Source organism: Motacilla alba, chromosome 3, assembly GCF_015832195.1.
Source record: "Motacilla alba alba isolate MOTALB_02 chromosome 3, Motacilla_alba_V1.0_pri, whole genome shotgun sequence".
NCBI classification, from domain to species: domain Eukaryota; kingdom Metazoa; phylum Chordata; class Aves; order Passeriformes; family Motacillidae; genus Motacilla; species Motacilla alba.
In genome coordinates this window covers 69826031-69853193 of record NC_052018.1, presented here as the reverse complement: position 1 = coordinate 69853193, position 27163 = coordinate 69826031, and the positions used below count along the sequence as shown (strand labels likewise).

The window sequence follows — 27163 nt, the reverse complement described above, 5'->3', positions numbered from 1 at the left end:
AACATTGCTCTCCAGAGAAAGGGGGCAGCAGGGGTGGTAGACAGTGTACAAGTGAGTTCATAACTGCCTGTCAGGGACCCTGCTCTGCACTTAGGAGATGTTTTCTTGTGCCAGCTATAGCTCAGCACCTACGGGATCACCAGCATGACAGCAGGAGCAGTCAGCTGCCACTTTCTCCTGGTGACCCAGGGTGTTCACCCATCAGTACACTTGCACTCACACACATGTAAAAGCCCCAGGCCATCTGCTCTTCTTCAGACTGCAAAATTATGTAGTTTGAAAAGTCCTAAAATGCTGATTCCTCCCTCAGCAGGGACACAGTTCTCCAGAAATACAAAAGCATGAGTCCACAGGGGAAAAAGGATATACTGGAGAGTAAAACACTGTAACCGTCTATCAATGCCATGTGGGATGCTGCTGAAAGAATTTTGGAACAACTGTGAGACTTTTTGGATGCTCAAACACTGAATGAGTCAAAAAATCATCTGTGTCCTACAGAGAAACATTTTAGAAAACAAAGCAATTGGCTTCTAGCAACATGATGTAACCTTGGTTTTTCCTCCCCTTATTGTAAGTGCATCTCTGGGTGTTTGCTTTTAAAGCTGTATCCATTAATAATGTGCCTCTATATTTATTTAGAGATATCTCAAACAAGGAGCGCTTATCCGTAGCTCCAGGCAACCCAACAATTTTAATACATAAACAGCTATATAAATGAGTCTCATAATTGTCCAACAAAAGCTTCAGCAACAAAGAACCCCATAAGCACACCATCTCTGCTCAGGATGCGCAAAATTCGGCATCCACTTCAGCAGCCAAGGAGAATAAATAAGCTTTCCAAGGGAACCAGCTCGGGTTATTACAGATCAAATGGAGGAACAAGTTGTTTGCCTTTCCTTACCTTTAAAAAAAAAAAACCAAAAAAAACCAAACCCACAAATGGAAAAACATGGGCCAGTTTTTCAAGCAAGCTCGGCACGTTGCCTGCCTAAATTACACTTACATGCAAGTGCATGCAAATGCGTTGTTTCCCTGGTCATATGCCTGAACTGCATCCACATTTTCCTCAAATGCCTTCTGGAACGTGACAGGACACGCACGAGCAACCTCTCCAATCCTTCAGAAACCTGAGCATGGGCATGCTGGTGGGAACAGAGGAAACACCTGCATTCCTCACAGCACAAATGCAGCCAAAATAATGATGAGTCTGAAAAAAGCCCGAGAGAAGGAAAAGGTCAGGTTGCTGGGACTTTGTGGAGTGGAGGGGGCTTGGCTCGGTGCTTGGCAGGAGGGAGCCTTATGCTCTTGTGCTTTTAAATGTATTTTCCTGCAGGAGATGGGGAAAAAAGCCAAATAAAAATAAGCAAACATTTTCAGTTTCTGCTGCAGTTCTGTAGAGGGGTGACTAAACGCTGCTGGCGATAGCTCAGCCCCCACCAGAACCTGCTGCTGCTGGCTGTATCCCTTCCAGAGAGATGGAGTCTGCCTGCCACTGAGGCAAAGGATGTGCACAATGGGGCATAACGTGGCACCTCTGTGTCAAAGGCAAGCAACTGTGCCCCTGTGCAGTCCTAGCCACTGCTTTGGTCCAAGCCCTGCTCCAGTGAAAACCCATCCAATGCACTTGATGAAACCTTGCAGGACCTATTGTGCACATCCCCCAGTGTGAAATACCAACAGAGCTGTTTTGGCTGGCCTCATGGGGAGGTCCTGCTTTTTCTCCAGAGAGGTGCTGCTGATCTCTCAGCTGGGCATCACCCATCACACACAGGACTGAAGGAAGGCACCAAAGGCACCATGGAGGTTCAGCTTCCAAACTTGCTTTTCTCTTCCTGCATGGGAGGTACATGCAAAATGTATGAGAGGGCCACAAGAGAGAAGGGTAAGAAAACCCTCAGTAGTTCAGCTTAGACATCTGAGGTTTTTAATCCTCCTCCCTTTGCCTGTCTGATGCCCAAAGGAAAAAATAAAGTGCTTGGACTGGCCAGTTTGGTGTGAGTCCCTGTCCCTCCCTTCCTGCTCCCCCTCACTGCAGCACAAGAGGAAAAACACTTGAAAGACTAGGGGGTGGCCACAAGGATGTCTGCTTTGCCTCCACTCAGGCCACTCTTCCTTTTGTATCTTTTCTAACATCCAAAGAGGAAAAAGGCAGGACCATCTCCTGTACCCAGGTGCCTTTCTCACACACACACAGACAAGCACATTCCCATTCAAAACAAGACTGCAGTGCATTGAACTTGTCCCTAAATGTAACCCTCCTGGCTTGAACAGCCCTGCTGGCTCCTGCCTTGGGCAAGGTTTCAGTTTCCCTGTGGCTTGATGACGTAATTTGGACAGGATTTATGAGGCTTACCAAAAAAACACAATTAAATCTAAGGGGCAATGAAGGGGATTTTTTTTTTCTTTCTTTTTTCCCTGCCTTTTCATTGCTTGCTTCTAGGACTAAGGCAAAAGTTGAATTGGCAGAAGTCTGCTGTGTTGGCTGGAGCCTGAATTTCTAGCCAAAGATGTTTTCTCCGAGTCTAGTTAAATTAATTTCCTTGAGTTTTTCAAACATTTTCTTTGCTCTGAGTGACTGAGAAGCCATTGACATTTCAGTTGAGGAGCAATTGAAATACAGGACCCGAAGGGCCAAAGCCATCTCTGCTGTAATTGCTGTGGCTGGCACTGCAGCTGCCACCACTGAGGGAAACAGCTGAGGTGGGCATCCTGGGAGATAAGGCAGGTAGGGAGGAGAAGCTGGGTTGGGACTGAAATATCCTCTCTGCTTCCAGCAGCAGAAGAGCATCCCTTTGGGAATAGACTCAGCCAGGTCCCTATCTGACCCTGAAGGCTCGAAGAATGGATGTACCCAAATCCAACAGAATGGAGCATGACCTCCACTGGAAACTACACATGCTGGAAAAGAAAAAGCCTGTGTTCCAACTTTGTGCTTCGAGTCCTGTTTAATAAATAATAACAGAGTATGCTGGAACTGTGTCAGCCATGTCATTTCAGGTGAGGAAGGCTTGTGTTTTCTAGGTACGAGCTCTGTAAACCCCAGAGGAGCAGGGTGCCAGGGCAAGCAAGGGTCACACGGTGCTCAGCGAGGCACGTGCTCACCCACAGCCACGTGTGCCCGGACAAATGTATTTCTCTCTCCTGCAGAAACTACACTTGAGATCTTGTGGGCTGATTTTCTTAATCCAAAAGCAAAGGTCAAACAGAAAGTACGTGGTTTATTTATGGAGAACCTTAGCCATCAGACTTTCCAAAAGCATCAGCAAATTCTGCACATCCACGTTTAAACCCCTCAGAAAGGTGTTGTGCCCTGTGCTTCCAAAGGCCCCCCCCTGTTCAGATGCTGTGCTGGCAGTGTCAGGAGCCAGGAGTCTGGCCCAGCACCAGCCAGCCTGGCACATCCCACAGCAGGGCCATGTCCACCAGGAGAGGGGACACGGTAAACTTAGACACAGTGCATCCTCTGAGGATGTCAGCTCTTTTGAATTATTTACTTATTTCTTATTACATTACTGAAAAGGAGAGTGAGAAAAAAACCCCTCCCAACTCGCCTGAAGAGGAAACGAATAGGGAAACTTTGAGATTTCTCATTCCTCCAAAAAGCCCCTCAGTGAGCATGGCCACCGCAGCTGCCCCCGAGAGGCCTTGCACCACCTCAATCCCGATACCAACAAGGAAGTACCAACAAGGCACTTAACCACACAGCCAGTTTCTTCTCTAAGCCTTCGGGTTGCCTCAGAAGTTTTTTAAACAAGACGCTTTCCTGTTTTTGAAACCTGTGCATCCGTATGGTTTGCAGGTTACTCAAATAACCTTATCACTTGGAGCAACGCTGGCATGAATTTCAAAACTGCTTACTGCGGTGCTCCCCTCCCCTCTCCGCACATATCTATTTACTCATAGGGAGCCTTATTTACAGTATCTTCCTGCCAACTGCTGACACAGAAGAAAAAAAAGCCCTGGGTTACACATTAAGCTTTATCGTTGAAGTATTCATGCCAGACGGTGTCCAAACAGAGTTAACTGACTGACCTTAGCTCAGGGTAAGCCACACAAGGGGGAAATTTCTATCACAATCTGCTTGCACGGGCAGAGCTCGTTTCGCACCACCAGCTTTTTCATCTCCTCCCCCCCTTCATCTGGGCTGAAAAGGCTTTTCAAAGAAAACATGGTTTTGTTTTCAGAAAGCCAAGTAGAGCTGGTTCCTTGTAAGTTCATTAAAGGAGGAATTACCAGAAGGAGATGTTTGCAGGTAAATTTTAAGGCATGGAGAGGGCATCCTGTACAACAAATCCTGATCTAAAATCCACACAGCCCGCGAGTCAAATTCAATTCTTCTGTCAAAACTGGGAAAACGAAGAGGACTGCCGTGCAAGAATATGCCATCCAGAGGGTCTGGAAAATCCAGAAATCAGCTTCACTATGCCTGTTTTGCACAGCAGCTTTGGAAAGATCTGCCAAACGTAACAGTTTCATTTGACAGTCATCTTTTGGCTTAACTTCTGAGCTGGCTGGTGGCCATCTCCCATTGCACAATGAATGCCTGCAAAATTAATCATAAACTCCCTGCCTGGAACTCCCAGTGCTGCTCTCCTGAAGGGTACCTGCAGTCTGCTCCAAAACCATGACAGTACCTCAAACCCTGTGTTCATTAATGGCCCAGCCAGCGAGGGAGGACAAACCATCACAAAAACAATCCATGAACTTTATTCTTCCACTCCCACTTCTGCAATCTGCTGGCCGAGCCATTTACCTCTGTGTACACTTCATGACAGCCACACCACAGCCAGGCACAAAGGCGCTTATCTCGACCTCACACTTCACATCCTTTCTTCTCACAGCTAACACTTGGCTGGTGAAGAAAGCTGTACAACCTGTCTTGGGAGAAGGAAGAACCAAGAGCTGCTCTCAGATTAACCGGTCCCGATCCTCTCTCCAGTAAATTCTCTACCACCAATTCGGCAGGGGTGCGGTAAGGTTCCCTTGCTGCAACTCAGTCTGCATGTGTTGATTTTGTCAGCAGGGACTCATGGGAATGCAGACAGAGTGAGCTTCTTCTCTGTGAGAAGTGCTGGCTGGCCAGCTCTGCCTCGGGAGCGTGGGGCATGGGGCGTGGGTAGGACGGCACTGCACTGGCTCCCTGAATAAACCACACCCCACTTTACTGCTCCCATGCCCCCTTCTGTAAAATGACTTTGTCCTGCCAAGCAAGCTGCTCTGCATTGGAGAGGGAAAGCCTCTGCTCCCACTTCCTACCCTCAGCATGCAGTGCTAGCACTTGGGGAATGCCTTCCCCTGGAGTTCCTGTCCCACCACAGGGGTGCAGCCCTGGCTCTGACAACTTTGCTAATGGCCTTGCACATATGGTTTGCAAGAGAGGCCCTCTCCCTCTGTGTACTCGCCAGAGTGCTCAGGCAGCCCCCCAGGCCCTCTGAGCACACTTGGTTCTTGCCCAGATTGCACTGGGCAGCCATGGTCACACTCTCAGCCTGGGCTTTCCAGCAAGGATGCGGCCATCAAATCCAGGGTGCCATCTTCTCTTTTCCCTGCCACTCTAATTAAATTGCTCATTCAAAAAAGTAAGTGAATTGCATTCCTGCTAAGTTAATTAGTTCCTCCTATGTAGTTTTCTTCTTCCAATAGACTATATTGAATTGAGCATACAAACACCCCAGGAAAATAACCAAAAAAAACCCAAAAAAACAAAAAAACAAAAAAACAAACCCAAAAACAAAAGAACAACCAAAAAACCAAAAAACAAAACCCCAAGCAGGATTTAAACAGCTCCAGAAGGGAGCAAAAATGTATTTCCTAACATGTCTAATAACAAAACACAAAGGTATAAAACAAATGTGATTAAAACCAGAGGAGCAAGCAGCACACATTTTATTGCTATGTTTTCACTTTTTATTTCTTTATAACAAGGATAAAAAATAACTTGTGCAACCTCCGCCAGGAAGTGAGTGGATCTTTGAACTCTGCCATCTGGCTAGTGGAATCTGTATTTTTGTTGCCTCAGGTTACAGGTTAATCCTGCCAGTTTTTATTATTTGTAGAAGTAGTTGGCCTCTTGGAAGCTTTTATGGTCTCTGTCACAGAGAAGATTGCTGCTGAGCAAAACACACACACAAAATACTGGGGTCAGTGTGGCGAGGACATTGAGCAGGGAGGGAAGGGGGGGGGGAGGCAGTTCTGACTAATCTAAAATTATCCTTTTTATTACAAGAGAAGACGTTGCAACATGTGCTGGCGAATTTGCCTCACACTGCAAGTCAGCGCAGACAAGAAGGCAGAGCCTCCCTGCTCATGGTGGAAGTCAAGCCCGAGCATGCCCAGCAGCTGGGGAGACCCATGTGATGACAACAGCATCCAGCTCCATCTGGTGATGTGCTCCCAGCCCCCCCAGGCACTTTTCCATCTAGTCTTGCAAGCAGCTGGATCAATTTACTCTAGCCTACGGTGCACTGCACAGGCACAGACTGAAGTTATTACTCATGGAAATCCCCTCTGTCTCAGTGCTTTGAACAAGGAATCAGGTAGCTTTCAACCTCCTGACAATTAATAGCCTTTGGTCGAGGGAGAACAGTGCAAAAACGCTGGAAGGGATGGGTTTCAAAACAGCTTGCTTAGTTTCTAGTAAATTAAAGGGAGTGGGCGGTTGAGGTACACAGTAATATTATCCAGCCCAGTGTGGTCTTCACTGACGTCAGCAGGACATTTTTTTCCCTTCTTTTTCCCTCTGTCTGCCTGCCTCCTGAAAAGAGACACATGGAGGCTAACGCTGTGACAGAAGCATGGCTCACATACCCGGAGAACCTCCAGCTTTCCATCAACAAAGCCAGAGCGCAGATGCTGCTGTGTTGCAAATGAGCAGCACCAAAATATATGCAAGTCATTTCAGAGGAGGAAAAAAGCTGTTGGAAACAGAAATCATGAGGACTTGCAGTATGTATTTCTCTTTGTGTTGCATGATTAACTGTTCTGACTAAGACAACGTTCTTCCTGTGGCTAAGAACACATCCTCATCTCAGATTTTACTTGAAATAGCACATTTGACCGTGACCCCTCCCCACAACTGCTGTGCCCATCCCAGTACAGCTCTGTGGTGTTTGCAACTGTGTTTTCTCAGTCTCACTGAACACATAGTTTTCTCTGAGGCCCCTGTACTGTAGGCTGGAGGCATTATACAAGAGCTGCCAGCTTTGCACCGAAAATATGCCAATAATTTCAGAAGAAAAATTCCACTATGCTTTCAGCAAACGTGATCTCTGTGCACCATCCTGCACTATGCAGCCTTTTCATGCACTACTACTTACATATGGAGTAAAAGGTGGTTGGACAGCAAATAAAAAGTGTACAACACTGAAATGCTGCAGGTAGGAAAAATGGCCCTTAGGCTCGTAGCCGTCACCTTCCAGGTGAAACATAACACTACAGTGGCCACATTCACTGGGTCAAAAACGTGAAACACAGAAAGTGTCCAGACCAGGGTTTTTTTAGGGTTGCAAGAGACAAAGGGGACTTTTTTATAACAAAAATGTGTACTGAAGCTGCTGTGCCAGGTTCTGACTCAACACAGACACATGCATACTGCTCAAAGTGGAAGATTTTTCCAGTAATTGAGTGGACTGAATGAGCTCATCATGACCCACTGAGCAAGTTTTCTTAGTATTCTTTTTGGGCAAGAGAACAGCTTTGATCAGTGTTTGCACTCATTTGACTTTTCCCCTGTTCCCAAACTTTTGTTCCTTTCATTAAACACCCGTTCCATTCGGCTCCTCTTGGTGAAAGGAGCAATTTTTTCCTAAGTGTAGCCACGGGACTTAAGTAAATATCACTGAAGCATTAAAAATCCAATGTATTAATGAAATTATACTGCAGGCATTGTCAAGTTGCAGGATCACCAGAGCGAGAGCAGGAGAAGAGTACTGTCCATGAAAGCCAAAAGACACGGTTGTTCCACAGAACACTGCAGACACAGACAGGGCATCCTTGTGCAGGAGGCTGAAGGGGATGTGTGAAAGTGGAAGACCATGAATCACTGCAAACAAATTATGTGATCACCAACTGGCACATTCTTCTTCTCCTTCCATATCCTGATCCTCTGCTTTTCATGATGGTCACCCATGCAAATTGATGGCATTCTGCCTGCTGTCCTGAAGAGCATTTTTGCTGCTTGTTATTAAGGTATGAAACTTTACATGGTGTGAAGGTTGAGGAAAAGGTCTTGAACCAAGTCATTTTGGGCAGGAGTAAGCTACAATTCCCTTAGGACCACAGCTATAGACTGGGCTTTGCTGCAAACACCCCACATCTTTGTGTGCCTGCCTTCGGAGAACAGGTCAGAGATTTTTACAAGGAAGTATCGCCCGTTGGCCTTTTCTGCAAGTTGCCTGCTGAGGTCCCTTTGACAACAGTGTCTTTCAGGATTTATTTGCAACTTTCATTAGGGCATTTTGGAGAAAAAATAAAGAAGGAATGAATAGCTATCCGTAATTACAACTCAGCGTGGCAGTGCCTGTGGGTTAATGTAGCTCATATCTCCAAGTTGGCACTCCTGAGTTTTAGCCCCCAACCTATGCTCCCTTCTTCCTGCAAATGGAAAGCCCCCATTGCTTTACACAGTAGGCAAAGACAATTACCCTCTGGACTTTGAAAGAAAAGGAACTTCGATGAATATGTAACTCAGCTAAGCAGCACTTTTCATTTAAAAGAAAACACTCTTCCATTTTCACACCCAACAGGTGCAGCCCAGGTGGTAGCCTGCTTTCTTCCAAGGTGTCACCGAAGAGTAGGAACGGCTCCCCAAAGCCCTACCTACACAGCTTCAGGCTCTCTGACTGGGCATTTCGACAGCTCAGCTGTGGCCACAACAGCCTGCAGCCCAGTGTGCCTGGCCATGGCAGGTGAGGTTGAAAGGAAATCCACAGGCTTCTCCAGTTCTCTTTTTCAGCTATTTTTGGAGATGTAGTCAAGTCTAGGCCACATTGATCCCACAGCTATCTTCAGACAGCCTTTGGCCACCCTCCCATGTGAGAGCAGAGCTTAAGCCCAGGTTTTAAGTTCCAAGCAAGGTGGCCCTGATGGTGCAAAACATAGCCCAGATTGCTCAGCTTGGACTGAGGCTGTCAATGTACACTGGTTTTGTAGCAGAGGATCGATGGCAGCTGTCAACCCATGTCACCCTGGCCACCAAACAGCCATGGGCTGGTAATGGGTCTGAGCCACTCATGCTGCAGGCAAGGCTGAAGGTGGACCTGAAGGTGCACTTGCCTGAAGGTGGAAACAAGACCACCACGCAGAGCAATGCCCCATCACCCCCAGACAAATGCAAGCAAAAATGTTAACCATCCCATGGGACAGGCCCCTGGAAAATATTTTATGTGATTGCTTCTTACTAGCCCTGGTGAAAAGCATGCAAAGAGTGCTGCACATCTCAGCTGGCAGGCAAAGAGTCCTTTACAGGGACACCCATGAATTATTATTACCACCATTCTCCTTTACAAAGCCTTCAGAAATCTTTCCAAGATGGTATTTTTGTGGCCAGACAAAGGTCAGAGACCCTGCTATGATAAATCAGGCCTGATTCGGAGGCAGGTTCAGCTGACAGAGTCATCTGACCAGGGCAGCTGTGCACAGACCCTGAACCAGTTCCCTTCTTGTGTCTCTGTCAGGCTGGGCATGAAGCTCAGACATCTGCTAGTTCCTGAATTACAGCGTGCATGCAATAACGGACGTGCCCTGCTCGGGGAAGCTTGTGTTTATTATTTTCCAAGCTTTGCATCAACTACACACACAACCAGACCGCAGCGTCCGGTCACCAAATCTGCTGTGTGCAGCTGCGTTGGCTGCTAAAATGAATGGTGACTTCGTAAGGCTGTGGCTTCCCTAGGAAAAAAAAAGAAAAAAACAAAACTAAAGGAATAAATTTGCATTTCCCCTTTTCTGTCTTGCCAAATCCTTCTCTTCGAGAAACTACGCAAAGTCCTCCTAGGTAGCATCGTACTTGTAAGGAGGGCAGCAGGCCCAGCCATATCGCCCACAGTTTTGTTCGTGTCCAGCAAAAATGTTTGGGGATAGTTCACAGCCACCCGGTGGGGGCCAGCGCAGCCACGTATTCCCTGGGGTTTGGGGAGGATTGATGTCAACCCAGAGCCAAAGCAAGGACAAGTGGCCCCACGGGACTCCCCAGCATGTCCTGGGTGCCCTGCTGAGCACCACCACAATCGGCTCTTGCTATCATGCCAGTCTGGGCCCCAGTGCATCCCCTGCCCTATTCCCACTCCGTGCCTGCCTTCTGAGGTGCTGTTTGTGCTCCCCCATGAAAAAATGCTGCCTCACTGAGTGGCCCTGGGTCATTCCCTGTACTGCCACCTGCCCCAGCAGGAAACTGCGGCTGCCAGGCCCCCAGTAGCCTGTGCAGAAAGCTGGGGCACCCCTCTAGACCCAAAAATGCCCACATTGGGGTAGGTGGCAGCTGGGGTCCCCCCACAGCCATCACCAGTGTTCAGCGTGAGCTCCCAGCTCACAGCTGTTGTCCACAAAGACGCTGAAATCCCCTTCCACCATTCCCCTGCCAGTACCACTGAGCTGCACTGCTTTGACCTTTTCAGGGAAATCTGCCTGGATGCTTTGGCTCTGACCCCTGGCAGCTGTATCAGAGGGGGAGCTGAGCCCACTGTAAAGGTCAGAGAGGCACAGCCTGCCCCTCAGGGGGCTGCTGGTCCTGCCAACTCAGCTGTTGTCTTCCCATGACTACAGCTGCCATTGCTGCTTGGAAAGGGCATGAGCACGATCCTGTTCTTACAGTCTAGAAATCGTAAGGCCATGGTCTCAGACGGGCTCTCAGAAACAGGAGAGGCAAGGTGCTCTGCCCTGGCTCCTTGTCAGGGAAAACTGAGAAGGGTCCTCACAAGAAGCTGCTTTTAGGGTTGATCACTTCTCAGAGCTACTTAGTTACGCACTCAAAGGGCCAAGCCTTGTGCTTCACATAAGGCATTTGTGTCTGCTTGAAAAAAGTTTTTAAAAGCCCCTGAGGCAGAGAAATTTTAAAGACACAGCAAAAAACCCCAAAGCTTCAAGCCTGCAAGCACCTCTTCTAACCATACACAAATCGCTTCCATATTTTACAAGTTTTAAAGAGTGTGTGTATGTGCTTTGTAAATCAGCAAGCCTGACCCTGAAGCCATCCAAAACTCATGATCAAAAACTTCTGAGTATTTGAGGTGCAGGTGACATCATTCTCCAAAGGGTTCCTTCATCTAAGTAAGAAAAAAAAGGAATTTTTGAAGTAGAACAACAGAAGCTCTGAAAACTTGCTTTCTGTGCCAGGAAACATGATGCATAATGGGGACACACACAGTCCCATCAGTACAAGCAAAAAGCAAACAGAACCTATTTTCTGTACTTATGGGACTAAAATGACCTCCAGACAAATGCCCCACCACCTATGACATTTGACTGTTCAGAAACAAAAATCTGTCCTGTGGCCTCTGCGCTTTCTGTCTACCCTCCCGCATCTCTACATCCAGCCTGGGGAGCACAGGTAGGGCATGGGGACATGGCTGAGGGGTGCTGCCACCCACATACTTCTGTGGTGTCCTCACTGTAGTGCCCCTGGGTTTCTGCCAACACTGTTGAACGGCTACAGTTCACACGTTGCTGTGTCAAAGTTTCTTGGTACCCAGTTTCAGGGTAGCATAACATCCCAGAAGGCTGGGCTGTGGCCACTACCAAAATAGCTCAGGTTTGCTCCCTTACCCCAGGGCTGTGACTGTGAGACCAAGTCATGCAATCCAATAGGAGCAGAGCATATCTGTAGGGCAAAGCACTGGGGATTAAGGATATTACATCCATGTAGTGCACATTTTAAAAGGGTTGCATCAGACTAGCTGCAGTCTGGCTCTATGAACTCAGCTAGGAAGCAGACAGGGAGCTCCCAGAGAGCACTTTCCAGTTCAGTTTCTTCCACCAGAAACCCAGCCTATGTATTGCAAGGTCACCCCACAAGGTGGAAAGTTGTGTGGGAGTAACAAGGGTGTTTGTCCAAAAGTCATCCCCAGCCTGAACTGAGCCAGTAATGCAGGCACTTCCAGCTCATCTGCCGGTCCTGGGCACAGAAATGGAAGAGCCCCAGTGCCACTGCTCACCAGACGCTAAGTGATTTGTATGAGCAACCTAGGTAGACCCAGGCAACCTGACACAAGGCACAAGCACAAAGGACACTGGCTGAGAAGGTGAAGGAAAGGAGATATGTTTAGGAAGACAGTGCTGCAGAGGAGGATGGATGCAGTTACAGACCCTGCCTGTGTACACTGAGATCCAGCGGGACAGGACAAGGTTTTTTGGGCCATCCCATCTCATCTCCATTTCCATCCTCGGCCCACAGTGTGCTCCTGCAGGCTGTGGTGAGAGAGAGGAAGGTGTTCCTCAATGTCCTCAATGCACATCTGAGTGAAGGCCTGGGCCTGGGGGTGGAAGCAGTGGGGCAGGGGCATCCAGCTCAGCCCAGCCTCCTCCGGGAAAAGGCAGTTGGGCAGGCTGGCCTGCAGCCCAGGCATTCAGAAAGGATACGAAAGCTCATCATTGTGAAAGCAGGAGGTGACAGTTCATGCTAAGGCAAGGGGCTCCAGGGTGATTTCACTGCCAGCATTACGTACAGCTCGGTGTGCCACAACTCTGCAGCTCCTCAGAGCTCCCCTCCAGCACAGCGGCCTCAGCAAGCCTCTAGGAGCGTTGTCCCTCATTCACCAGCCAGGGCAGCTCACAGCATGGCCAAGGACAACTCTTCTGCTTTGACATACCCACAGGACTTGTCATATCTTTGTCTTTATAGGGAAGAACAAAGACAGGAAGATAAAGGCAAACATTTGTGACAAAAAAGAGGTGCAAAATCACAAAGGTGCCAGGTAGTTTGGAGTTCCATGGAAAGGCAGGGCCATCTCAAACAGCCAGATGCCCATGAAATGTTATTTCTGGGCACCACTTCAGAACTGACTTGGAGGGAAGTGTGACATTTACTGAGTCACCTCCACCACTTCCTGCAGCACCTGGCGCTTACTTCAAGGGCTCTCATTTAGATACTGAGAACTTGCTTGCTGTTCAGGCTGAAAATAACACCATTTACTTTCATTTTTTTTCTGAAAAGCTTTGCTGAAATCATGATCTGTAATGCAACAGCCTTCACTGCAGCCCCATGTGCAGTTCACAAGCAGGATGAAAGAGCAGCTTAAAAGCTGTCAGTCACCTGGTACTTCTCCCAGGAGGCAATCAGCAACACATAGCTGCTTTCTCCTTGAATCCAGTAACCAGCAACAAGACTTCCGTTTTCCAAGCCACCCAAGCCATGCAGCATCCTGAGCACTGATGGAGGTTTTCGCCACTTCCCCCGACTGCCCCAGTAAGCTGTGGCCTCCTCAGCCTCAAACATGGGCTGCAGCGGCCGCACCATGAACAGAAATAACTTTGAAGGACAGCTCTGAATCTCTGCCTTTATGAAGAGTCATTTAGGGCTCCTGTGTCCCTGCTTGTTCCTGTCAGAACGCTCCAAGGCCCGGGATGCACAGTCTCAAAGTGCAAGCAATTTCTGAGAAGAGGAATTGAAAAGAAAAGCTAAATCTAATTTAAAAAAAACAAACCACAAAACCAACAATCAAACACAGACAAGTATTTCTTTAGTTTCACATCTAAATTATTTTTACACATTTTTTCTGCTTTTAAGTACTCCCCTTGCTGAGGATCTAAAACTCTGATTAATTAATTGTGTATACACATTAAGCCTCCCTGGTTTGATATCCAGTTTGTTAATAAGAAAAGGACAGATTTTCCACCTTGGTATTACAGAATTTACACAACGTTTCACATTCAATCCAAAAACATTTGTGGTGTTTCTTTCAAAAGTTGAAGCTGGATGAAGAACATCTTGTCCTTATGAAGACAAAACCTTCCATTAAAGGCCATTACAATCACAAAGGATCAGCCACCTAAACCCAAGTGTCTTTGTTGGCAGCACATCCATTAAAACAACTACTAGAACGGGATATGACATGTGAATGTTTAGTCTGTGGAAAAAAAAGAAAAAGGCAAAAAAAAAAGTATCAAATGTAGAAATGTAGAAATGTCAAGGGTGAAAGAGGAACTGGGGTTGTTTGCTGTTAAAAATGTCGCCACTTGCATCACACTGGCCTGCGAGAGCCATGCCTGCAGAAGCACTATAGAAGTTCTAGGAAAGGATGAAAAACCTCCCTTTCTTGTGAAATACACTGTTTTCCCAGAGACCATTCCAATTCAGAGTCAGACAGGAGTAAATGTGCAAAGCTGTCTGAGAAGAGCTGCAAACCCATGTTGTTCTGCCCGTGCATTTGGATGTCAGAGCCGCCAGGACACACCATACAGCGGCTCTGCAGCGCCAGGGAGAACAGTGCTCACCCAGCAAAGAGCAAACCCACCCACTCTGCTGATGCTCTGCTTGCTCCCTTGCTTTGGGCAGACTCTAAGGGAATAGTTCATTTGTTTCCAGCCTCTCCTTGTTTCTCTGGTCTGGGATATCGACCAAAAGGCACAGAAAAATGTCATGTGGACAATAAACTGCCTATTTAAAGGAATTAATATTGCTGCATTAAGCCTCCAGGGTCTGGGAGGATTCATACAGGTACACAGCTGGACATTCAGCTCCGAAAAATGAGGCTGGACAGAGTAAGACAAAATTATGTTCTCTCCACCTGGACATATTTTATAGCCTGTCAGTCTGCCACATTAAATGGAAGAGAGGAAAGACCAGTTGGGACGTGCACCCAAGCTTAGATCTTCTGATCATTCCTCTTTTTTCCCCTCTTTCTACTCATATACCTGGAGACTTTGAAAACTAGGTGCAGGCTGGGGCTGGTTATGAACCAAAACAAGGAGATGGCTGTTGTGGACATCTGTACTTGCTTTCTTGTGGGACTTGTCAGAAAAAGAGGCAGGCAGCATTTTTACTGGAAGGGGAGATTAATCATCTAGGAGATGCAAACACAAGAGAAGAGAAAATAGAGTCTGTTGAGACACTTCCAGCTACATTGTGCCCCTTGCCCAGCTTGTTCCTTGCCTTGAGGGCAGGCTCAGCACCCGAAGGTCTCCAGGGCTCTGAAAGAGCAGAGCTGCAGGGGAGTGGCTGTGTGCCAGAGACAAGCACCTCCCATGCCACTGCAAAGGCAGCAAGATCCTGTACACAGCCACTTTCTTCATAAAATTACAGAAAATGCTAATTTATGGCAAATCCTTCCCAATTAAGGAGCATAAAGCTCCACAGTTAATCAAGCTGATTAAATGAATTAAACTTGTTAAGAACAGTTTTATCAAAACATTTACATTTCTGCTGAGCAGAGATTCATGTGACTTTGAGCTGCAAAGTATACAGTTGCCATGAGAGGACTGAAAAGAGGATTTGGAACATTAACCATGTAAAAAATCAAGCCTACCACTGCTTTTCCTAGCATTCATTTAAACAAAGGAGTTCCCTACTCCATTAATTTCATAACCATGTCAGGTATCTCCTACTTTCTGGAAAGAGAGGCATTGTTTACCCACAGTGGTAGAAAACATATGGGTCCATGGGTCCAAAGGTAGGGAATCCATCCCCACCTTAAGAAACATCTCCAAGCCAAAGTGCTGCCAGAGGTCCTGGGAGAGCAGCACCCCTCACCCAACCTATGGTGCACATCCATGGCACTTGTACAGGTAAAATGATGGTCTGGGTCCGAGAGCACCCATAAAGAAATGTGTCCGTAAGAGTACACAATACAAATACCCACAGCTATCTGAAGGATTAAAGTAACTGAGCAGGGGATTTTTTCCTTGCATATAAATCTGCTCAGCTTTAGGCCCCACAGACATGGGTCCAATAAATGTCTTAGAGGCCTAACTTCTTAATTTAGACACTTGTCTTCAGTGTCACCCATCCAAGGAGCAGTGTACTGCTGAGAGGAACTGGACATTCAACCAGCATCCTACATCCTTCATAAGCGAGCTGAGCAGGTTGATGGTGACATCCCATTTACCTGTGCCACACCATGACCCACCAGCCCCATGTCTTCCCAGAGCCTCACTTGATGGGGCTGAGCTGGGAGCAGACAGACCTGTAATGGCTGGACACAGGCTGAGCTGGTATTGAGGGTTTTCTCTGCTTATGCAGAGAGAGAGGCACCCTCTCACAACACTCCACACCTCTTTCAGAATAAATAACATGTGGGGTTTGCTGTCTGTCTGCTCACTGTAGAGCAAGTCATGATGATAGGACTTACACTGAATGCCTCACTCCTGCACAGCTCAAATACAACACACCATGGCCAGGAACAAGGTATCTAACCAAAGAGCAGCAGCCATGCCTGTCACAAATGGGTAGCCCATGTGCATGCAGAAGGCAGCTTAGCGTGGGCTTCGGATCCTTCTCAAATATTTAGCCCACCTCACTGATGGGTTTTCTTTGCTGCTGCAACATGCAGTGCTCTCCACAGCAGGCAATTTGAATGTAGCGCTGCGTGTCTGCCCAGCACTGCATCCACAATAATGTCCTGCCAACTGAGGATTTAAACAGTGAGACTGCACAGTTCCAGCTAAGAAGGCAGTGAAGTGGGAACAAGCATGTTTAGAAGATCTGCAGGTTCAGCATTTTGCAGTGAGTTCTGCTAAGGCAAAGACAAACTTGGCATTGGTACTTCATCTTCTGTGCCATATGCTTTATTCATCTGAGAATTGTTTTTTTCCTGCAGGGCAGGGTGGATTGGCAGGTATGGAAAGAAATTCATTAAAATTACTTTGGTTGGTTCTTTGTGCTGGCCACCATCTTCATTTTGGTTTTTATTTCTCATGCCCAGAACAATCCTGAAACAAAGACATCCTCTGCTGGAGCACGATAAAAACTCTCAAAAGGAGTGCCTGAAAGGCCATGCTCCTTGGATGAGCCTGTAAAGGCTGCAAGTTGTGGCTGGAGTATTTATAAAGAGTGGTAGAAACCAAGAGACTGATAATAAAAGTAACACATGTTAAGAACCCAAATATGCTTACATTCCATGCAACAACTGAGTATTGGCAAAGGTACCATCTGTTTATGTGCGAGCCACTTGCCTGGTTTTGCAACAACAGGTTTCTCAGATGATGCTTGAACTGAGCTACCTATTCAGTTTTGCACTAATTGTCTGATAAATGGCAGCCTTTTTAGTGGAAAGACAGACATTTGATTATTTTAGGTTCAGGGATTCTGGCCAATTCCTTCCCAAAAGTGGCTGGGGTTGAATAGCCAAAGAAAATTTATGCATTTAAACTTGATGATGCTTAAACACTGCAAGTAAGAACACAGAAATGGACAGAAGCCTGAGGGGTACCAGAAATCTCCAGCAAAATTACTTATCTATTCAGAGAAACTGCCAGCAGCTCCTGATAGTGGCCATTACAAATGTATTTCCATGTTCTACCCTTTTAAAATATATATTATTTTCAGTTAAAAAGAAGTTTGCATTCATTCTTGAAGTCCTGTGATGTTTCTGCACCAAGTAGTTTCCAGGTCTGTCCATAGGCTGTAGCAAGTTTTTGTTTATCCATACAGACAAAGCTTTGAAGGGTTCAGACCACAAAAGCAGAAATCAACTAACTCATGAGCCACAGGCAAACAGGGTGGGACATTTGGCTCCCATGGCTGTAGGAGAAGGTTCCAGTTCACTGCCAGTTTGACGCAATGATACTGGGTAGCCACACAGACAAAGCCCTTTGCCTCTCTCCTTTCCTTAATTGTGAGGTTAGGTACAAAACCCTTCCTACTTCCACCTCTAATGCCTACAGGGAAGAAATACTCCAAAAAGTTTCTTAAGAAAGATGAAAACTGCATAGACATCCTAGTAAATGCTCTTCAGGTAGTGTATGTTTCACAGGTTGGGCTTAGGTGTCATTTACAGATTTGGTTGAAATTGAGTCCTTTCATATTCTAATCCACACTGAATATAAAAATGTAGTGTCTCCTGCACATACAAAGTGCATATACCATTCCAAAGCTTTTACGTGTCCAGATAATCAGCTCTTAAAACCCCTGCCTGAGTTTCAGCAGAATGCATTAGTGCTGAGAATAACCAAGGGCTGGATTTCTCCAGAAGGGCCTTGCTCATCACTTTAATGCTCTTCCCTTTCCATATAGCCAAAGTGTCAGCCTGCCCAGACCCCAGGGAGTGTCCAGTGCAACTATCAATGGAGACGAATTGTTTCCCAAGCTGGGCACTTATGATCCTGTAAAGCATTTCTTTCTCTTTCTGTTAAAGGATCATTTTGGATGTAGTAATGAGGAGGAGCATGACAGGTTTGGTTTCTAGTTATGATCTCACCAAAAAAATGTTTCTGAAATGGGGGATTGGGAAGGAAAACAGCATCTAACAGCTCCTGCTGAGACACAGGCAATGCAAGGAAACATTTGGAAAAATAATCCATAGCAGTTGGTGGAAAAGGTTTTACAAATGGAAAAGAAGTATTCAACTAAATCCTGGTTTATAAAATAAGTGGGCCTCATTTGGACCTGTAGAGAGGTGAAGAACATAGTGTCATTGAGCAGAAGAGAGGTGGCTTTTCTCTGCAGTGTGCTGTTGGGTCTGACCCATCCTCAAAACAGATAAAGCAACTGCCGGCATTTGTATGTCAAAGAGATGTTGGCATATTGGAAAGAATTCAACAATGAACAACAATCAAATAACTAAAGGGAAGATTAAATAACTAAATAGTACAGTTTGGATAAGTTAATCCCTAAGAGAAAGATAAAATCATTTGGAAGTATCAATAACATCAGGAAGAGAGTGCTGTTTACAGAGCTCCAGATGAGGTGTAACAAGAAAGGAAAATACCTCTTCCTGCAGAAAGGGAAAACACAGACTGGAAGTTTGAGCTGCTAACCCCCTGCTGGTGACCTTCACAGCCCTCTCAACACCCTGCCAAAACCTCAGCTGGTGCAGAGGTTGCAGAGCGCATCCCCTGGGCCACTCACAGCCATGATGGCAACACCCTTCTGCTAAGCAACCTGCCACACACGCCATGTGTGCTGCACACCAGTAGGCTCCTGTCCCCCTGTGCTTGCACCTCCCACATGGAAAGTGAAAGCCAAAGTTTCCAAAGCCACTTTCCCATCACTAAAATACCATTTCTCCCCAGCATTTGATTCAACAGCAAAGCACAAAGTACCTGGTAGGTCTGCAAAACAGCAAGTCCACCTCTGGAGCCTGCAAATGCCACATCACAAGCACAGGTCAGTACTTGCCTGTAGCAATTGGATAACTGGATGGGTAGCAGCAGGATTTCACACACACCCCTACATGTTTTCTGGTGGGCCCATCCACAGAGCCAGTTTCTAATTTCTCCCTGTGAGCTCTGTCTGGAGTTAAAGCTGCTTAACTCTTCCCATTAGTGATGGCTTGCTCGAGCTCAAATACACCATGCTGGATGTCTGCCTCAGGCAGACTCTTCTGGCAAATTTTAGCTAAAATAATTCAACTGTCTCCTAGAATGAGATTAGAAAGATAGATGTTAGCTTGCTCTGTTCAGATCAAGCATGTCTGGCTTCAGAGGATGGTACTGCTACTCAGCCAGGGAAGGGGGATGTGCCTTTGTAAGGGTCCCAAGTTCCCCCACCTGTGGTCAAGTTACAAGTTATACAAAGCCTCACTCCGCATGTGCCTCATGGGGGCTTGTTTGAGTTTGGTAGATAATTTATCTGAGGACCCCATCTGTTTTGGTCTTGCTGTAGGCCAGGGACACAGGTGCTGCCTACCATCACCAATGCTGAGGGCTGCCGTCAGCTGTGCCCTTGAAGGTGAAGCAAGGATCCTTCATCCTGCACAGCTGCAATTAAGCAGGACAAGGACCCTTCCCCACACAACCTCAACTCCCCTGGGAACTGTCTGCCCTGGGCATCAAAAGATACAGAGTTGTTGTCAGGGGAAAACCAGTATTTACATATGGATTTTAATCCTGTAGCTAAAAGCATCACTATCATGGTGCCTGTGCAGATGGGACTCAGACAGAAAGTGTTACATCAGTCATTTCTAACTGCTGAGTGCTTGACCCTACAAGCTTCCCATACTTTCCGTCTATGTTGGGTTTGTGTCATTTCCTTGATTTACACATGGCAAACTGAAACAAAAATGCAGGAATCCCATCATGTGATATCACACTGGCTTCCGCGTGACTCACCAGCAGGGCTGGCTCCATTCTCAGATGTTAATTCCATCATGCTTGAAAAACAGAATAACTGGGAATACTGATAGCCCAACAACCTCTGCTGAAGGAGCAGGCAGAAATGACTCACAGCCTGTGCCATCCACTTCCCCATGTATTTGCTGACAACAGACAATTACTGCAGAGCAGAAAGCCCTGGGTTTGCTATACTCCAGGTTCTGCAGAAGGTATGATTTGGTGAGGTGAGAATACTCCCAAATCTGACTTCTTCTGCTCCTCTGGGTGCTTCCAGCCTGTCTTGTGCCTTAGTCCTGCTCCCATATCCATCTCCACATCTGACATCAGTTCCTCTCTCTGGGCAGGGGGCCCTCAGCCTTTGCACTGCAGTAGGGTTCCCTCTCGCCTTCCCTCCCTCCCGCAGCCAGGTCCTAGCCCTAGTCAGCATCAGCCTTCCTGCATGTTCACCTCAGTATCAGCAGAGCACATCTGCGAGCACCTCCAGGCTCTGGTGCACAGCACTGCAGTGACCCTGTCAGCACAGAAAAACAATGTCCAAGAGCTGCTGCTTGGCACTTGCAGCAGGAGGCTGCAGCCTGCCTGCCATATCATCATCTGATTTAGCCATCACACTTGAACAAGTATCCACTGAGCAAGTGTCTTCAGAGAATTCAGATTCTAATTCTTAAGAAGTTTCTGTTGAGTGGCTGAGATCTGAGGCCCTCTTTTCCCTATGGTTTCTTAGTTCAGCTGATTTCTTTTTTTCCCCATGAAAAACAAACAAAGGTTGTTTTGATATCTGATATCTGCCAAATTTCAAGCCTCCCCTGTAGAGGCAAAAATTGCTAGAGTTCATCAACAGATCACTTTAAAAACATGTCTGAATATGAAGGAAAAAAATATTGTTTCTCTCATCTCTTTCTTGTAAGCAAACAAAAACATTTTCTGCTGAAGCTTGCCAGATGCATTCAGCTTGAGACAGATACCCAGAACAGCTAAGTGGTAGATAGATAAAGTTTTCAGTGGTTTACAAGCAACTGAACACTTGGTCTTATAAGAAACGTTAGACAGTCTTAAAAATAGATAGAGTCCACATCAAAGTCATCAAGTACCTGTAATTTAAACTGAGCTTCTGCTGAGTCAGGAGTAAAGATGAACAGAAAATGCATTAATTTGATGGTAAATTCCCCAAATTTGTAACTGCTTTTGTACTTTCTAAGAGGACTGTGGTGAAGAGACTTGTTTCCTTCAGAAGTGCCTGTGTTCTGCCACAAGCTGCCTAAGCAGAAACTGCCTGGGATCTAAATGAGCTTGACGAGTGATTCTCCCCAGGACCTCCACTGGCTCTCCAGGAGCCCACTCTGGGACCTGGAGCTGTATCTTCCCACTTCCCTGCCCGCACAGACCTCCAGGGCAGGCTACTCATTCTGGGGGGGCATCACAAGGAAGCAGGTGCCAAGCACATGTGTTGCATTGCTCAGTACTTGATTGGGAGCTAGAAACAGAAAGCTGCTGAGCTGGGCAGGGGAGCAACGGCCCTGGCTTTTTGGATTTACTGTGTAAGTGTGGATTATTTAGAGCCTGGAGTAATGGGACCCCTCAGTGAAGGATGCTGCCAAACAGAGGGAAATCTGTGGGTTGGTATTTTGGATCAGGCCAGGAAGGTCGCATCATTTTGCAATTATGTTATGGCATGAACTAACAAAAGCCTCGGCCCATCTCCTGGCCTGTCACTGCTGAGCATTTCCATCTCTACATCACACCCACACACACACATGCACACACTCTCCCTGAACAGGGCCATCCCACCATTACTCATCATGGCACCATACCCTACATCAGGCTGCTCTTGCTCATGAAGCATGTGTGCAGAATGTGCAATCCTCTGCCACCTCATTTTCAAAGCACAGGCAAAGCCTATTCCCCATTTGTTTATGCAGACATGAATAGGAGGCAGGTAGCAGGTCTGCAGACAGATGGGCTCAACCTGTCCTTCTTTCCTTCCTCTTGCCTCCCACCTTTTCCCAAGAATGCCCACTACACGCTTGCACCTGCAGTGGTGCCACAGCACTTGCTGAAACACCTCTCCCCCTGTTTCAGGGATGGTTTCACCTGTGACCACCAAGCTGGTGCTGGTATTTCACAGTGCTGCTCTTCAAGGCCCTCTTTCATAGCCAAACCATGATTCATCATCCTTGCAACTGGGAACCTGCTTATTTATTGATCTTTGCTGACAGAAACAGACTGGAGACGGGGTACAGGGGCCAGGAGAGAATGGTGTTTTGATTTCTGTGCTTTTGGTTTTGTCTGGGCAATATAGAAAAGCTGCCCTTACACCAATGGTGTGGCCACTGCTGGGACAGCAAGGGCATGAACAAGAGGGCCCGTGAGCCCTGCAGTGCTGCATGAGGTGTAATGGTAACATTCCGTAAAGGGAAACCCATGCACAAGTTTTCATGTGAATAATGAAAACCCAAGCCTTCTCACTCTTCGCCACATTCCAGTCCCTCCTCCTGTTTTCTCTATAATTCCATTTTCATCTCTCTCCCTTCTTTGTACCCCAGTTTTACAGATATTGCTCTTTTGGCGAAGAGCATCCCTGTACTGAGATGATGAGTTTATAAGGCAGAGGGCTGCAACAAATGCCTCGTGAAGCCCAGCCAGCAGCCCCCAGCCCCCTTCTTCCCCTCCTCAAAGTTCACACGGTTTAGTATGCAAGCTTCCTGCTGCCTGCCCAGCCAGTTCACTATTCACAGGCAAACTGCGCTCCTCCGCTTGGCTCCCGAAGAAGAATAAGTATAAAAAGCCCTCAAAGTCTTGCTGCTGAGCCAGCAGGAAACTCAAACTGCTCTGAGCATGGGAACCAAGAGAAATGCTGTGGCCAGCACAACAGGTATTGTTTGGGAGGAAATCCCGGCAGCAGACACGACTGCCTACGCACACACAGATATATATGTATATGTTTAGTGAGGGCTTGGCAAAAGGGAGGGTTGGGGAAGTGTACAAGGAGAGAAGAATAGATTAGCAGATATATCCAAGAAAGAATAAGAAAGCTGCTCAGCCAAGATAAACAGCTATATCACTAGCCAAAGAACCAACCCATTTGCCACGCATTTGAACCATGTGGGACCTCAAGGTAAAGTGACGTGTCTTGACCTTGGTCTCTTGACATTGGGTTCTTGACAAGTCTTTCTATGTCCTGGATTTTGTTCACGTCATGAGTGAGTTTATGAGGCAAATAGCATGTTTCTCCCACTTGCTGTTTTGATTTATGTCAGGGAACATTTTTTTATCTGGATTCCCTTTGAGTGAAAGGAAATGAGGAGATGGACTCCAGGAGCACAGCTCCTGCACTCCAACCCCGAATGAGCATCCAGTCCCTGGGAACCAGAGCTGAGGCAGTCTGATGTAAATCCCCTGACACAGCATGTGCTCGCACCAAACAGCCACCTCTGTGAATCTGCTTCCTGATGCACCACACCAGCTGCTAACCATTGGCACAGTCTATCTGCAAATATGGTAAATTTAAGTGCAAAAGGAAAAGGAAAAAGGAAAAACTTGAATTACATACTTCTTTTTTCAGTGAATAAAAAAAAAGTGAACAAAAGCTGTGGTAAATGAGCTCACAAATGTCACATTCACAGGGATCACAATAAGAAGTTTGACGAGATTATGGTGATCTAAAAGTATTGTAATTATTATGTCTTACAGTCTTTCTTGACAGAGATGTTCCACAGAAATAAACCTGAGAGCAACAGGTCATCCCACCCAACTCAGCACCCCTTGCAATCATTCCAAGGAGAAGCAGCTGTGAAAAGCCCCCATAAGAGAATGTGCAGCCCCAAGCCTTTGGATAAACACCAAAAAGCAGTTTGGAAACCTGGCCGAAACAAGCTGATTCTCCAGAGTTTGTAACACCAGTGGAAAATGTGGCTAAGCGCTTACTTCTGCTATTAGCAGCTTTCCCACAATAGGTTTTTCCTGTGCTATCTGGGAGTTCCAGGCTACTCAAGACTTCTGCAGTGCTCCTACCCCTGAAAATCCACTGCAGAGTCATGGCTGAAGGAGAGAGATCTGAACTTTTACTTCCTGGGCTCCCAAATAAAAAGTCCTCCGAAAATACAGGTATCTTAAAACTCAGCTAACTGCCTTAGTGACCCTGGCATGGGCGCTGAGCAGAGATGAAGGCCTGGTGAGCTAAGCAGTAGGAAAGGCAGCTGGTTGGTGCAGAGATAGCCTGGGATCTTCAGAGCAGCCACATGGAGCCAAGAATGGAAAACATGACCAGTTCTTTGTGGCAGAAGGGACAAGAGTCACATGCAGGAGATTTTAGTCAGCATTGTGAAGCTCAGAGATTCCAACCAGCACTTCTCCCTGCTACGGCCACCTGGAAGAAAACAAAGCAGTCTCCTGGGGAGCAGCAGCCCCTCAGCCCCTGGAGTTGCCTGGTTTCCATCCTGCAGGGTGGTGACATGAAGCAGACGCACTCACTCCTCTCCTCACCTGTCCCCACTCAAAGAGTACATTGAGGAAAGGGAATTAAACTGCAGTACAGCATTCCTGCGCAGCAGATGGGGCTGCACTGTGGATCACTCCTGCCCCAGGGAGTGTTGTATGTACACTGCACCCACAGGCACAGCCTGCATGGCTTTCTTGTGCCCTTGCACATTTGTAAATGCAGTGTTGCTCAAGGGGAGCAAACGAGCAGCCCAGAGCCTGGCAGGTCTCTGCGGGATGAGCAGAGAACATCCCGTGCCACTGCAAGTGCAAAGGTCACTGAGTCATCCATGTCCTCCCCCATGAAGCACAGGGACTGAGGGTGCAGGATGAGATAGGAAAGATAACCCACCTCCCCAGGGCTCAGGAGCAGAGGCAAAGAGGTGAAACCCTCCCAGCAGCAGGCTCTCACACACAGCCTTGGCACTGCGCCTCCCTGCCGACCAGGAAAACTGGCTGCATTACACAGAGAGCCCCATTCAGCCTCACAGGCCCATTGAGCACAGTGCTGGGGTGGACTGCCAGCAAGGGGGACACCCATTGACAGACTCGGTGAGCACTGCACAGACAGTCCCTGCCCGCCGGGTGCGGCATCCGCCAGTGGCTCCATGGAGAAAGGCCCTGCGTGTTTGCCGGTGTTTGTTACGGGAGTCCAAAGAGGAGAACGAAACTCTAAAGCAAGACAATACTTCTAAGTTGAAGGGGAACATTTCTTCCCGCATTAATTATTTCCCATGCTATTCCTGGCAGTGACCTTCACCAGGAAGGAAAAAAAAATCAGATTTGTTTTTATATCTTTTACCCGACTTCCTATACTAAAGCCTCTGGCTAGAATGACTCACATTTATATCAGCCATCACATTATATTACGCTGTATGAGTGCTGCGACCCGTCTTGTCTTCCTCAGCACTAGGGTTTGTTAGCATTAAACCTGGCAATTTGCAGCTATATTTAAAGACTACCTGCCTCAGTGGCAGTGTCCATAATACCCTCGTTTCATCTTTGGAAGAAATACCATGAGGATTACATTTGAGACAGCTGGCAATCCCAGACTGAAGGGAAAATTTTCTGGTTCTGTGCAGAGAAGTGTTTGCCTGTTGCAGAGCAGGCACCCCTTCTCCAACCACTTATGATGAAATCACTTTTGTGCATCATGGGCCTGTTATGTACCACTTGCCCTGTTAGAGATTCCTAGGGTTATTTCTGCTCCCTGTGTGCAACGGAGCTGCATGCTGAAACCACAGCCCCGTGGGGGGAATGACCCTCATGGCTCCTCATCAGTCATTGGCCCAGCCTTCCCTGCCCACAATTTAAAGGGCTGAGTAGAAACTCCACTAGAGGAGTTTCAGAGACTTGTGCTCCTCACATAGAACCTCTCAAAGACAGCAGCGGGCTGGTCCCTGTTCTCTCATTCCATTCACACTTGGTTTCTTCCTCTGCTTTGCAGACCTGTGCTCACAAAGAATCACCTTTGTTATGAAAGGTGCATATGCAAGCAGGTTACCTTCCAGACTTTTCCTTTTTTTAAAAAATAAAGGCATTTGGATTGCAGCAATGGCCCGTCTCCTGCCAGAACTGAAGCTGTGTCATACCAGGAGCTGTGTGAATGCACAGGGAGCATCCTAGCCCTCAGGTGCTTCCAGCCTAAAAGTGAAGCAGTCTAACAGTTGAAAGAAAAATGTCATACTAGAGGTTTTAACATAATAACATACCTGAAAAGGAGTTTGATCTTCATCCTACAGAATCCCAAGGAAATCTAGTGAAAATGTAACCATCCCACAGAGTCTGGACACTTTTCCCTGCCACAGAAAGGCTGTTACATCTCCACCATTGCTGAAAAACCCCTGACCTGCAGTGTGAGGATGCAACAAATGCTGGCTGCTGGCTGTGCTGGGGACCTGTTCCATCTCTGAGCTGTGCCTCATGGCATGTCGGCAGGGTCAGTGCAGAATGTACCAACCTCTTTTATAAACAAAACAGCACCATGAACCTTGGTGTGAAATCAACTAATTTAAGGCAAATTGCAGCAAGTGTGACAAGCAGCAGGAGGTAAGGAAGGCTTAAGGGTACTTCTAAAAGTGTTTATTTCACTGACAGCCCCAGAAGAGGTCATAGTCTGGAACTGGCAGAATGTTTGCAGCAGTCATTGTTCTTTCTAGTGTAGGTCTATCTGATTTTCCATGACACAAGATCTAACCACTGGGCTCGAGGCTGTACCACAGAATTTTAGTTCAAAAAACCCAAGAGAGAGACTTAAAAAAAAAATAAAATATATATATATATATTCAGGTCACTAAATAAATAAATAAGCAAACCTGACACATTAAAATAAATACTATTTTTCTTTAAATTTACTGTTGCTTTCATTTACTGCTGCATGGAATATATTCAATGGCTTATTGTCATCCTGAAATAGTAGGTATGCATTATTATCCATTGCAAAACCCTCTCTTCATTTTTGTAGGTTTTGTTGATAGAGGACAGG

General features: G+C 46.8%; 1 long non-coding RNA gene across 1 annotated transcript; it reads left to right on the top strand.

Annotated features, from left to right (window-relative positions):
• On the top strand, window positions 1-26924 carry LOC119698462. The gene is made up of 3 exons (XR_005256161.1): window positions 1-1234; window positions 2778-4972; window positions 6232-26924. It is a non-coding gene; the product is annotated as an uncharacterized LOC119698462 (long non-coding RNA).
• The last annotated feature ends 239 nt before the right edge of the window (window positions 26925-27163 follow it).